Raw genomic sequence first — 11230 nt, 5'->3', positions numbered from 1 at the left:
GGGCGCGGTCAGATCACCTACTGCTGCCGCGATTTGGCGTAGCTGGGCACCTCTAAAGTGCAAGATCTTTGCCTGGCTCGCCGTGCAGCACCGGCTCTGGACATCTGACAGGCGGGCGCGACATGGGTTGCAGGACAACACCTCGCCTTGCTACACTTGTTTGCAGGAGGAGGATACAGTTGAGCACATTGTGGTGCAGTGTGTCTACGCCCGCCAGGTGTGGCACACGTGTTTCGACTCCTTACAAATCAACGTCCATCCTCCCAACGACACGGACACATTTGTGGAATGGTGGCTTAGGGCTCGCTCTGGCTTTCAAGGGAAGCACAAGCGAGGTTTCGACTCGGTTATCATCGGCGCCGCTTGGATGTTGTGGAAGCAAAGGAACGCCAAGGTGTTCAATCGACCCGACCAAGTTAAGGACTATAGTGAGCTAGCTAGAGCCATTCTCGATGAGATCCAAGAGTGGTATAATGCAGGTGTGGGTGCGGGTGGTTTAGATCGTTTTGTAAGAGAACACACTTGATTTCCTTGCAGGTGGGTGTGAGTGGGTGCTCGGGCGATGGATGTTCGCATCGATCGCTCGAATCTTGTAAACTGTCTTTCTTCCTTCTATAAAGATAAGGTACGTTATTGGCGTACTTTCGAAAAAAATAATAATTTGGGTGGCTCTCTGTCTCGGTGCACGGTTGGGGGCGACGCACATCGATTATGTGCTCCGTGCTAGTGCATTCACGCCAAACTGGACTTGCGGTCAATGCAATTTTGCAGATCGAAATGGAGCAAGCTGTTCCTGGTTGTCTTGTGGTTGTCTTGTGGACTTTCGCTGATTCTTATCTGCCCTAGTAAGTAAGTATCCTGTAATGCAGGCCGACCTGACCTGCATGCATGCATGCGCCGGCCGGAATGGCGGAATCGGAGACCAGAGTCAGCAGCGACCATCTCGTCAGTCCTTGGCAGTTGGCATAGTAGCATGCTCGTCCTGTACCCAACCACACTGTTCCTTTCTGATGAGATCCAAAGAGACCTTATCTGTCCAAGAAGCATGAACCATTTATTTCTGATGAGATCCAAACACCACACTGTGACTGTTCCTTTCAATGGCCTTATCCTCGAGGTTGTCCTTGCCGTTCTCCTCCTAGTTTTAAGCCGCCCTGGCGCGCGTAGTACGTAGCAACCCAGCAGACTGCCTCCGCTCTAATCTCAAGTTGTGAACCATGGCCGTGCCATGCGTTCGCCTCGCCCTCCTCCTCTGTTTGCTGATCCCAGCCACCGCCGCCTCACCTCGGAGCCGGAGCCCACGCAAATCCCCAGCCAGAGCGTCCGCGTCGCGGCCGACCGCCTTCTTCGAGGTGGACCGCCCGCCACGCCCACGCGGCGGCTCCGGCCGGTGCTCCACGCTCCTGCTGTCCGCCTCCTTCGCCTCCACCTTCGACAAGCCCCCCGCCACCGCCGCCTACTCCCCGCCGCGCTGCCTCGTCAAGGCGGGCGGCCGCGCCTCGGCCATCTCCCTCGCGGTGCTCGAGTGGCGCGCCGCCTGCCAGGGAGCCCAGCTCGACAGGATCTTCGGCGTCTGGCTCGCCGGCGCCGAGCTCCTCCGCGGCAGCACCGCCGCGCCGCCGCCCAACGGCATCGTCTGGTCCGTCTCCAAGGACGTCACCAAGTACGCGTCCCTCCTCGCCGCCGCCGGCAACTCCACCTTCGCCGTCTACCTCGGCAACCTCGTCAACACCACGCTCACCGGCGTGTACCATGCCAACGTCACGCTCCACCTCTACCTCCGCCGCACGCCGACGACCAAGCCGCCGCCCGCCACGGCCCCCGCCGACCTCATCGTCCCGATGGCGCGAGCCCTCCCTCCCAACGGCGGGCTGTGGTTCCCGATCCAGAGCGCCGCCGACGTCGCGTCCAAGAGCGTCGCGATGCCATCCAACACCTACCGCGCGGTCCTCGAACTCTACGTCTCGTTCCATGAAGACGACGAGTTATGGTACAAGAACGAAACCCGGGTACCAGAACGGCCCGTTCCGCGAGGTCACCGCTCGCGTCGACGGTGTCCTCGCCGGCTCCGTCTGCCCGTTCCCCGTCATCTACCCCGGCGGCATCTACCCCCTCCTATGGAGGCCGATCGCCCCCATCGGCTCCTTCAACCTCCCGACGTACGACATCGACCTGACTCCTTTTCTCGGCAAGCTGCTGGACGGCAAGGCGCACGAGTTCGCGTTCGCCGTGACCAACGCCGTGGGCGTGTGGTACGTCAACGCCAACCTCCACCTCTGGCTGGACCCCGAGGGCACCGCGACGACGGCGGGCCTCGTGAGCTACGTCGCGCCGCCGGCGAACACGACGTCGTCCAAGTCTGCCGACCCCGTCGACACCCACTACCACGCGACGGCGAACCGGCTCGTCTCCTCCACCGGGTGGGTGAAGTCATCGTACGGGAACATAACGACCAACGCCACGCGCACGTTCGCCCTCGAGTACCTCCTCACCTTCGAGACACTGGACCTGACCATCGTTGCGGACACCGGCGTCGTCGCCACGGACGGCGCCGGCGGCGTCCTGTTCTCGACGCAGACGCACGGGAACTTCCCGCTTGGCTGGGTCTATCAACAGAATAGTCTAACCGTCACGCACGGGTTGGAGGAGACGACGGTGGCCGCCGGCCGGTGGTCGTCGGCGCCGCCGTACTAGTCGCTGCGCACCACGCAGAGCAGCCTCGTGGAGGATGAGGAGGGAGGCGGTAAGGGCATCTCCAGCCGTTCGCCCCCAGGGTGCCTAAATAGAGCGGCCTGGGGGCGTGCCGGCGCTAGTTCGGCCCCTGGGGCGACCTAGCTCCCAGTCACGCCCCCACGCGCCGGCCCCAGGATGCGGGAAATTCAAACTTGGTCGTTTCCGCTCTCAAAAGACGCCGTAAATTCGGTGATCGGACGTAGTCGGGCGTTACAAAAAACAGAGGGGCGCCGTGCGCAACGATTCACTCAGCTTGGTCGGCTCCAGGCGTTGGCGGAGTCGACGTGCGTGGGCTCGTCGGTGTCGGACCTGCTTCGTCGCAGGGCTGCGTCGGCGCGGCTTCGGCACTGCTGGGCGGCGATGTAGAAGCGCCGTCCGGGCTTGGCATCCGTGTGGTCGTGGGCGTACCTGATCCTCAATGCTGGCGCCGCTCTCCGGGCGAGCCGCGACCTCCTCGACGATTCCATGCCATTTGTTGCACGCCAACTGGATACGCCCCCAATGGTTCGCCATCGCCCTGGAGCCGCCCTGCATGTACACGCCTTTGAAGTAGGGGTCGACGAGCTTCCGCTCGTCGAACTCGGCCTTGATGCGGTCCCAGTACGTGTCCAAGCTCTGGTTTGTGCCGGTGGTCGGGTCAAGGCAGACGACTTTCCATGCTTCGGCGAGGCATTCCTCCTCCTTGGACGTCCACTTGATGCGCGGTTCGCCTGACCTAGCTGCCCGTTTCTTCTTCTTCTGGCGCCCCTTCGTCAGAACAGGAGCCGGTTCCTCCTCCTCCTCCTCCTCCTCCTCGTCCTCCTCCTCCTCGGGTTCCTGCGCGTCGCCGCCGTAGACGTAGCCGAGCTCAGCCTCCATGTCGCCGTTGAGGTCCACTACCTCGTCCTGGGTGGCGAACCCGGGAGACTCGGCGGCCGCGGTCGATCCTGTCGCGATGATGTCGTCCATGTCGGCTCCCGTGTCGTCGGTGTCGCCGAGGTGCGAGAAGGGTAGTGGTCCGCGGTAGAGATGGGGCGTCGGTGTGGACGCGTAGGAGGCGGGCAGCGAGTAGTTGTATGGAGGGTACTGCACGCCGACGAAGGCAGGCGAGGGCGGGCGTGTAGCGGGGTGACCATGCGGGAAGGTCACGTTTGGGTTGAACCCGCCGTGCGCGTCGCTGTCGGCGTAGCCGGGCGACGATGAACCCCATGGAGATCCGGCGCCTTGCTGTCCCCAGGGCGCGTACTGGGCGTGGCTGACGACGGGTGGATTCATCCCCGCCTGGTCGACCGATGAGGAAGACGCCGCCGCGCGCGCCGCGTTGTCGCGGGCCTTCTTGGCTATGGCCCTGTTCCGCCTGTCGGCAGTGACCGCTTCGCGCCGCTGAACTTCCACCCTCCACTCGGCGTTCGACAGGCCCGGTGGCTTCGATGGCGGCGCCCTCGGCTTCCTCGGCTTCGGCTGGGCCACGGCGCCAGTCGCGGTTGCCACCGCGCGTGGCATGGCGTGCTTCTTCGCGGCGAGCGGGAGGGGGTTTGGCGGGAGGAAGGCGAGCGAGCGGGAGAAAGGGATAGAATGGCGGGAGGAAGGCGAGCGAGCGGGAGAGATGCGAGAGAAAAGCGTCAAGAAACGGCGGGAAAAGACCCTCGGGTCGCTTTCAAGGCGGGCCCACGCGCCTTTTTCGCTTGCGCCGGCTCCCCAAGCGCTCCCAGGGCGCCGGGTTAGGCCTGGTCCGCCGGCATCAGTTTTGGCCCGAGCCGGCGAAAAACGGGCTTCTGGGACGCGTCTGGAGCCTTTTTTTATTGCCGGCGCGGCAAAATCATCTGGGAAGGACCTGTTAGGGGCGCGGCTGGAGATGGCCTAAGTCATGGGGCGTCCAGCAGACGTACTGGTACAACGCCACCGACGGGTGCTACTTCAGGAACGTGACCAGCAGCAACTACAGCGTCGTGTCGGACCACTCCAATGAGTTCTGCGTGAAGGGGACGGCATCCGCCGGAGTTGGCGCTGTCACGGCCGCGCTACCGGCGGTGAATCTTCCATAGTTACTTTTAACTTTTCGGAATTGCTAATTTTCATATGGATGAAAACTATTGGCTTTCATCCGTTTTTTGGGCCGTGCGATCTGTGTCACGAGATTTGTATTTTTCTTCGCTAGCGGATCCGTTAGGTTCCGCTCGCTATCCCGCATCGGTGCTTTTTTTTCCCTACCCGTGTAGCTTCCCCTATCTCTTCCCCTTGCCGCTTGATCCCCTTTGTCATTTCGAACACTACCACGGCGATTGCCATGGCGATTTGGAGCTCCCCCTCGCCGCTCGATCCAGCTGGTTGGTGATGACTTGTCCGTGCTCTCCCTCCCTCTGCCTCGCCCCCTCCGCCTCGCCGCTGTTTCTCCCGCCGAAGGCCTGCAGCATCTCTCGCCCCCCTCATCCACCCCGGCCCCATTATTTCGCCACCCGTCAATTTTGTTCGTCTGATTTGGTATGTTCCCTCTCTTTTGTTTGTTTCTCAGATCTGCATGTCAGTGCCTGTGGACTGTGGTTTTCTCGGTCAGATCTGTTGCTTGTGTTAATCTCCTGCAGCCTCTGGTGTAGATGTGTGAGGTTGCGCCTGTTTCTCCGATTGATACTCATCAGCCACGCGAATTTGATTAGTGTTTCTGGCTACTTGTTAGTTTGATTGATCTGTATGTGTGATTCACCCGCGTCAGCGGACAGCGAGTCGCCTGAACCTGATGATCCAGGCGATGGCGCAGGCAGCCAGCATGGTGGCAGAGGGTGAAGCCTCGAGTGGGTGTGGTGGGCTGACTAGTGTGCCCACGTGACAGGGTGTGTGTGTGTGTGTGCTCTGTATATTAGTTGGACATGCATGAGTTAAGTCTGAAGTCTGAACCTTCTCTGTTCTCTGAACCTCTCCCAACTTTCCTCTCCATCCTCTGTTTGATTGATCTGTACGCGGTATTGTGCAATTTGAACATAGTGAATCGTGTTCAGTCCCCTGCTGTCCAGTGTTGTTAGTTAGTATGTCTATGTGTTAATTTTCACCTGGGCCGTTTTTGTTGTCACTGTGTGGATGCATGGTTGGTCCCCTCGCCTTGGGATTGTCTCTGTAATTCTCAATGGATTTACTGTGTAATTCCTATTGGATTTGCAATGTAATTCATGTTTGGTTTTACAGTGTAATTCCTAGTGGATTTACACTGTACTTCTCATTGGCTTTACACTGTAATTTTCATTGGATTTGCACTGTAACTGTCATTAGATCTGCAGTTGGTTTAGAATGTAATTCCTATTGGTTTTCAGTGTAATTCCTACTGGGTTTAGAGTGTAATCCTATTGGTTTTTCAGTGTAATTTTTATTTGGTTTCGCAGTGTAACTCCTTTCTGTTTTTACAGTGTAATTTCTATTGGATTTCCAATGTAATTCCCATTCTAGCCTGTAAGTGTTGATGCTAGTTTGCCATTGGATTTCACATTCTTGAGTCTGTAGATTGATGTAGGATGGTTCTGCTGTAGCTTTGATTTTTGGAATTGCTAATTTTCATCCGGATGAAAACTTTTCGCTTTCGTCCGTTGTGTGAGCCGTCCGATCTCTGTCTGTAGCTTTCACCTGTATTTTCTTAGTGGTTTTACTATAATTCTTAGTCGGTTTTTACATTGTAATCTTTAGTGGAAGTTCAATGTAATTCTCAGGAGATCTTTTCACTGTAATTCTCAGTGGGTTTACACTGTAATACAACTGATATGTTGTAATTCTAATTGTTTTTACAGTGTAAATCCAATTACAGTGATATTATCAGTGGGTTTACAGTGTAATTCCTCAGTGGATTTACACTGTAATTCTTCGTGCTATTGTAATGTAATTCTTTAGTTTTTGAAATGTATCTTAGTGAATTTTACAGTGCAATTCTCAATGGATCTACACTGTAATATCTTAGTGGATTTTACAGTGTAACACTCACTAGATTTTCACTGTAATTATCTTATTTTGCATTTTGATTGTGTAACTCTCAATGGATCTACACTGTAATTCTTTATTGGATTTTTACTATGTAAGTCTTAGTGGATTCACACCGTAATTCTTGGTGGTTTTACTGTGTAATATCTTGGTGGATTTTACAGTGCAACTCTCATTGGATTGTCACTGTAATTATCTTATTTGCATTTTTACTGTGTAACTCTCAATGTATCTACACTGTAGTTATTTATTGTATTTTTACTATGTAAGTCTCAGTAGATTCACACTGTAATTCTTGGTGGTTTTACTGTGTAATATCTTGCTGGATTTTACAGCGTAACTCTCATGGGATTGTCATTGTAATTATCTTATTTGCATTTTTACTGTGTACCTCTCAATGGATTTAGACTGTAGTTATTTATTGGATTTTTACAATGCAAGTCTCAGTGGATTCACACAATAATTCTTAGTGGTTTTACCGTGTAAATCTTAGTGCCATGCACTGTATTCATCGCTTTGCTCTAGTGCATTTTAGTGTCATTTATTTCAGTGTAAGAAGCACTTTAATTCTACTGATATCTCTTTAGCTACAATGCTCTTATTTTCTGTTATTTACAGTAAATTGGTTTGGTATGCTTTCCTAATTTTTTTAGTTCCAACACAGATTCATAATTTCATCAGGCTTTGGGAATGTGTATATCACTCCTATGATGCATAAAAGGATTAATTTTCGAAGAGTTTGATGTGTTGCACCCAGCTGTTCCTAAGCAAGATAATCGGTATCCTTTTTTTGCCCTTTTCATGTTTTTGTTTAATTTTATATAGTTTCTATGAAGGCTTCTTTTCTTATTTGTGTTCTTTGTAACTTTTCAGCCATGATTGTGGTGTCTTTACATTTAAGTATATGGATATCTTCACACCAAGAACTCAGATGTCAATCCTTTTCTCCAGTGTAGACATTCCAAATCTTAGGATCAAATATGTGAATGACATGCATTTTCAGCCCCTTGAACAGTTCTGACAAATCTTTTGTCACTGATTTCTTTGGTGATGTATGTTCTTATTTTCCTTGTCATCTGTTTCATTTTCTTCTTCTTCTTTTTTGCTTTTATTTTCTTTTACTAATCCGGGTCTCTCTGAATTTTTTTGTGTAGGGAGGCAATGCCAAGTGAGGTTCAGCATGTGCGCAGTCCTAGCTCAAATGGTGACTGAGTTTTATTTTTCAGTAGCATGTAATCTGAACAAAGTAGCATGCAATCTGAGCATAGTAGTATTTGTTTAGTAGTGGTTCTATGTTTCATTTTGATTGTAAGGTTGTTGGATACTGCCATGTCTTTATGCCTGTGACTCGGCAGTACGTATTTGAGCACGTTAATACTACAGTGCTTAAAAAATTGATTCTATATCAGGGGTCCCTTTCTTAATGATCATTGTTCCTTGTATCTCATTTTATCCTTCTCCACCATTTTTTTGTGTTTTTTATTTAGTTAATGTGCAGGTTGAGCAAGTAATTTTGTTGGTCTAGTGATCTAAGGCCCATATGAGAGGTTAGTTTGTTTTCTATCCCTTGCCATTTATCTTTTTTTCTTGGTTTAAGGTCATGCTTTCAGGTGACTTGATTTACCATTTTCCATTTACCTTTTTGTGTGTCCTTGTTTACTCTACCAGTATTTCTCTCTAGGCTCCCTTGTGTAAGAAACGCTTGAGGCATTAAAATTAGAAAGATATTCAAGCATGCAATTGACAAACATTTAACAGTACTTAAAACCACATAAGCATTGCTCATTCTCATATCAAGATTTGTCCCGTATTAATAGTGCTTTCCACCTGGTGTTTCATTGCTTGCTCCATGTACTTGCCGTTAGTGTCAGTAGCTTCTTGCCCCACGATGTCTGTGTCTTGCCTAATGCTCACCTCTAGCTGTAGTATTTCTTCTTGCCCACGATCCAGTTTATTCCAGTGCAAACCATTTGGTTTATTGGTGGATTTACAGTGTCATTTTAGTGGATTTTACAGTGACATTTTAAGGCATTTTACACTTTAATTCTTAAGGGGCATGATAGAATTTACTGTGTTTGTTAGTGTATTTTACATTGAATTTTCTTGTACTTTGTCAATGTAATTTTTAGCTGACATGATCTTGGTCCTTTCCTCCTCCGTTTGTTTGCTTTAGCTTAGTGGTCATGGAAAAGCTTTGATGTATCGTTGTGGTTCTCTGATCTCCTGTTTTAGCTGTTCCTCTGTCCGTGTTGAACAAGTTGGGGTGTGGAACCGTTACTCTCTTTATTAAAAGCGGGACAGAAAAGAAACAGGGGACAAGTGACACAGGACAGAGGACAATTGTCATCCTTTAGTTTGCTGAAAAATATGGATGAAAGTGAATTGGATTTCATCCGGATGTAGAATAGGCAGTCCCTAACTTTTTCCCGTTCCGACATTTGGCAACCTCGATGAGAAATAAATTGAGTCTCATAAGATTTTTCATCCGAAATGCAAGGCAATGAGTCGGTTCATGCGATTCACTACTTTTAAAGGGAACAGTGGTATTTTGCTTCCACATGAACACACAAGTCAGAAGTTGAAAACGTCGTGCATACACCTAAAGTATAATGCACATAAAAGTGTCGGTGTTTATGCTGGCAGCCCATAGAAAATAAGATAATAAATTGTTCGTCGGGGAGATTGTTGAACTTGAGCTTACTTATAAAGGACGAGCGGACATAATGTTTACATATAATATTTTCAAAGGTCCCTACCCGTCATGTATAGTTTGGAGTTATATGCATACCATATGGGTGACCCGTCATGTATAGTTTAGAGTTTTATGCGTATCGTATGGGTCTTCATCAACCAGGATACTGGTCGGTCTTGACAAGTGGGCCCATCAAACCAGAACGTGCGGTCCAAGGACATGAAGATACTTGGAACACAAGTCAAGGAGACCGGACGATTCAAATCAGCTCGGATATTGCAGGATACTTGTTGTAATCTGACTTAGATTGCTTTCCACGTAACAACCCGCTAGGATTAGATTCAAATCGACTTGTAAACCAAGGTCATCAGCCTATATAAGACGGCCAAGGGCGCCTCCCGAGGTAACATGGCAATGGGTATCCACAACCCGCGAACCCCGACGGGTAAAAACCCTATTAGGGTAAGGGTTTGGGAAAGTTAAATACCCATGAGTTTGTAAATGAAAAAAACAACAACGGGTAAGCCGGGTACAAGTACAGGAAGGCAATACCCATACCCGTGTACCCGCCTACCCTTGTACTAGTACATCTTACGGGTAGGTCCCATATGCCTAACCTGTCCACAAATCGCACACAAAATCCTCAACCCTCACCCACCCATCATGTCGTCACACTCACCAAAATTAGCCTGGACCTCAACTATCCATTTTCGGGATCACAAGCTAGTAAGCTACACATGGAACAGAATGTGGCAATGTTAGGTCACATACCCATCAATCTCAATCTAGCTAAAATTATCAATTACGAGACCAGATTGCAGATGTCCCACGTGATAACCTACTGACATTGCCATGGAAATTCTAGGGAAAATGCATAAAATTTTGAGTAAGACTCTACAACGGCAACAAGAAAAAGAGTATTTAAGATAGCTAATTATTGAATCATCTCATGAGAAGCAATCACAAACTTCAAATTAGCTCAACAATAAAATATAGTACTCCCTTCGATTCATATTACTTGTTGCTCAAATGAATGTATCTAGACATATTTCAGTGCTACATACATCTGTTTGGGCGACAAGTAATATGGACCGGAGGGAGTAGCATAGCTTTTCACTCTTAACCATTTCTTTGTTTTCTGAAAATCCTCCTAGCGCAACATGTGGATGTGTGGACGGCAAGGCGCACGAGTTCGCGTTCGCGGTGACCAACGCCGTGGACGTGTGGTACGTGGACGCCAACCTCCACCTCTGGCTGGACCCGGGGGGCACGACAACGACGGCGGGCCTCGTGAGTTACGTCGCGACGCCGGCGAACACGACGTCGTCCAAGTCTGCCGACCCCATCGACACCCACTACCACGCAACAGCGAACCGGCTCGTCTCCGCCACCGGGTAGGTGAAATCATCGCGTGGGAACATAACGACCAACGCCACGCGGATGTTCGCCCTCGAGTACCTCCTCACCTTCGAGACGTTGGACCTGACCATCGTTGCGGACACTGCCGTCGTCGCCACGGACGGCGCCGACGGCATCCTGTACTCGACGCAGATGCACGGGAACTTCCCGCTTGGCTGGGTCTATTAACAGAATAGTCTAACAGTCACGCCCGGGTTGGAGGAGAGCAGGCGGTCGTCAGCGCCGCCGTACCAGTCGCAGCGCACCGTGCAGAACAGCTTTCTGGAGGACAAGGAGGGAGGTGGCAAGTCGTGGGGCGTCCGGCAGACGTATAGGTACAACACACCAACGGGTGCTACAAACCGACTTGTAACCCTAGGTCATTAGCCTATATAAGGCAGTCAAGGGCGCCTCTCGAGGCAACATGGCAATGTGTACCCGCAACCTGCGAACCAAACATGTACAAACCCT

General features: G+C 50.9%; 1 pseudogene across 1 annotated transcript; it reads left to right on the top strand.

The window, feature by feature from the left end:
- Nucleotides 1–1181: 1181 nt before the first annotated feature.
- Nucleotides 1182–8093, top strand: LOC123090992 (peptide-N4-(N-acetyl-beta-glucosaminyl)asparagine amidase A-like; annotated as a pseudogene). Its single transcript, XR_006442706.1, has 6 exons — nucleotides 1182–2743; nucleotides 3950–3954; nucleotides 4578–5193; nucleotides 7334–7448; nucleotides 7543–7721; nucleotides 7824–8093. The product of XR_006442706.1 is annotated as a peptide-N4-(N-acetyl-beta-glucosaminyl)asparagine amidase A-like (transcript).
- The last annotated feature ends 3137 nt before the right edge of the window (nucleotides 8094–11230 follow it).

The sequence above is a fragment of the Triticum aestivum genome, chromosome 4B, assembly GCF_018294505.1.
Source record: "Triticum aestivum cultivar Chinese Spring chromosome 4B, IWGSC CS RefSeq v2.1, whole genome shotgun sequence".
NCBI classification, from domain to species: domain Eukaryota; kingdom Viridiplantae; phylum Streptophyta; class Magnoliopsida; order Poales; family Poaceae; genus Triticum; species Triticum aestivum.
The sequence above is the reverse complement of the archived record's forward strand: the minus strand, read 5'-3'. Positions and strand labels throughout refer to the sequence as shown.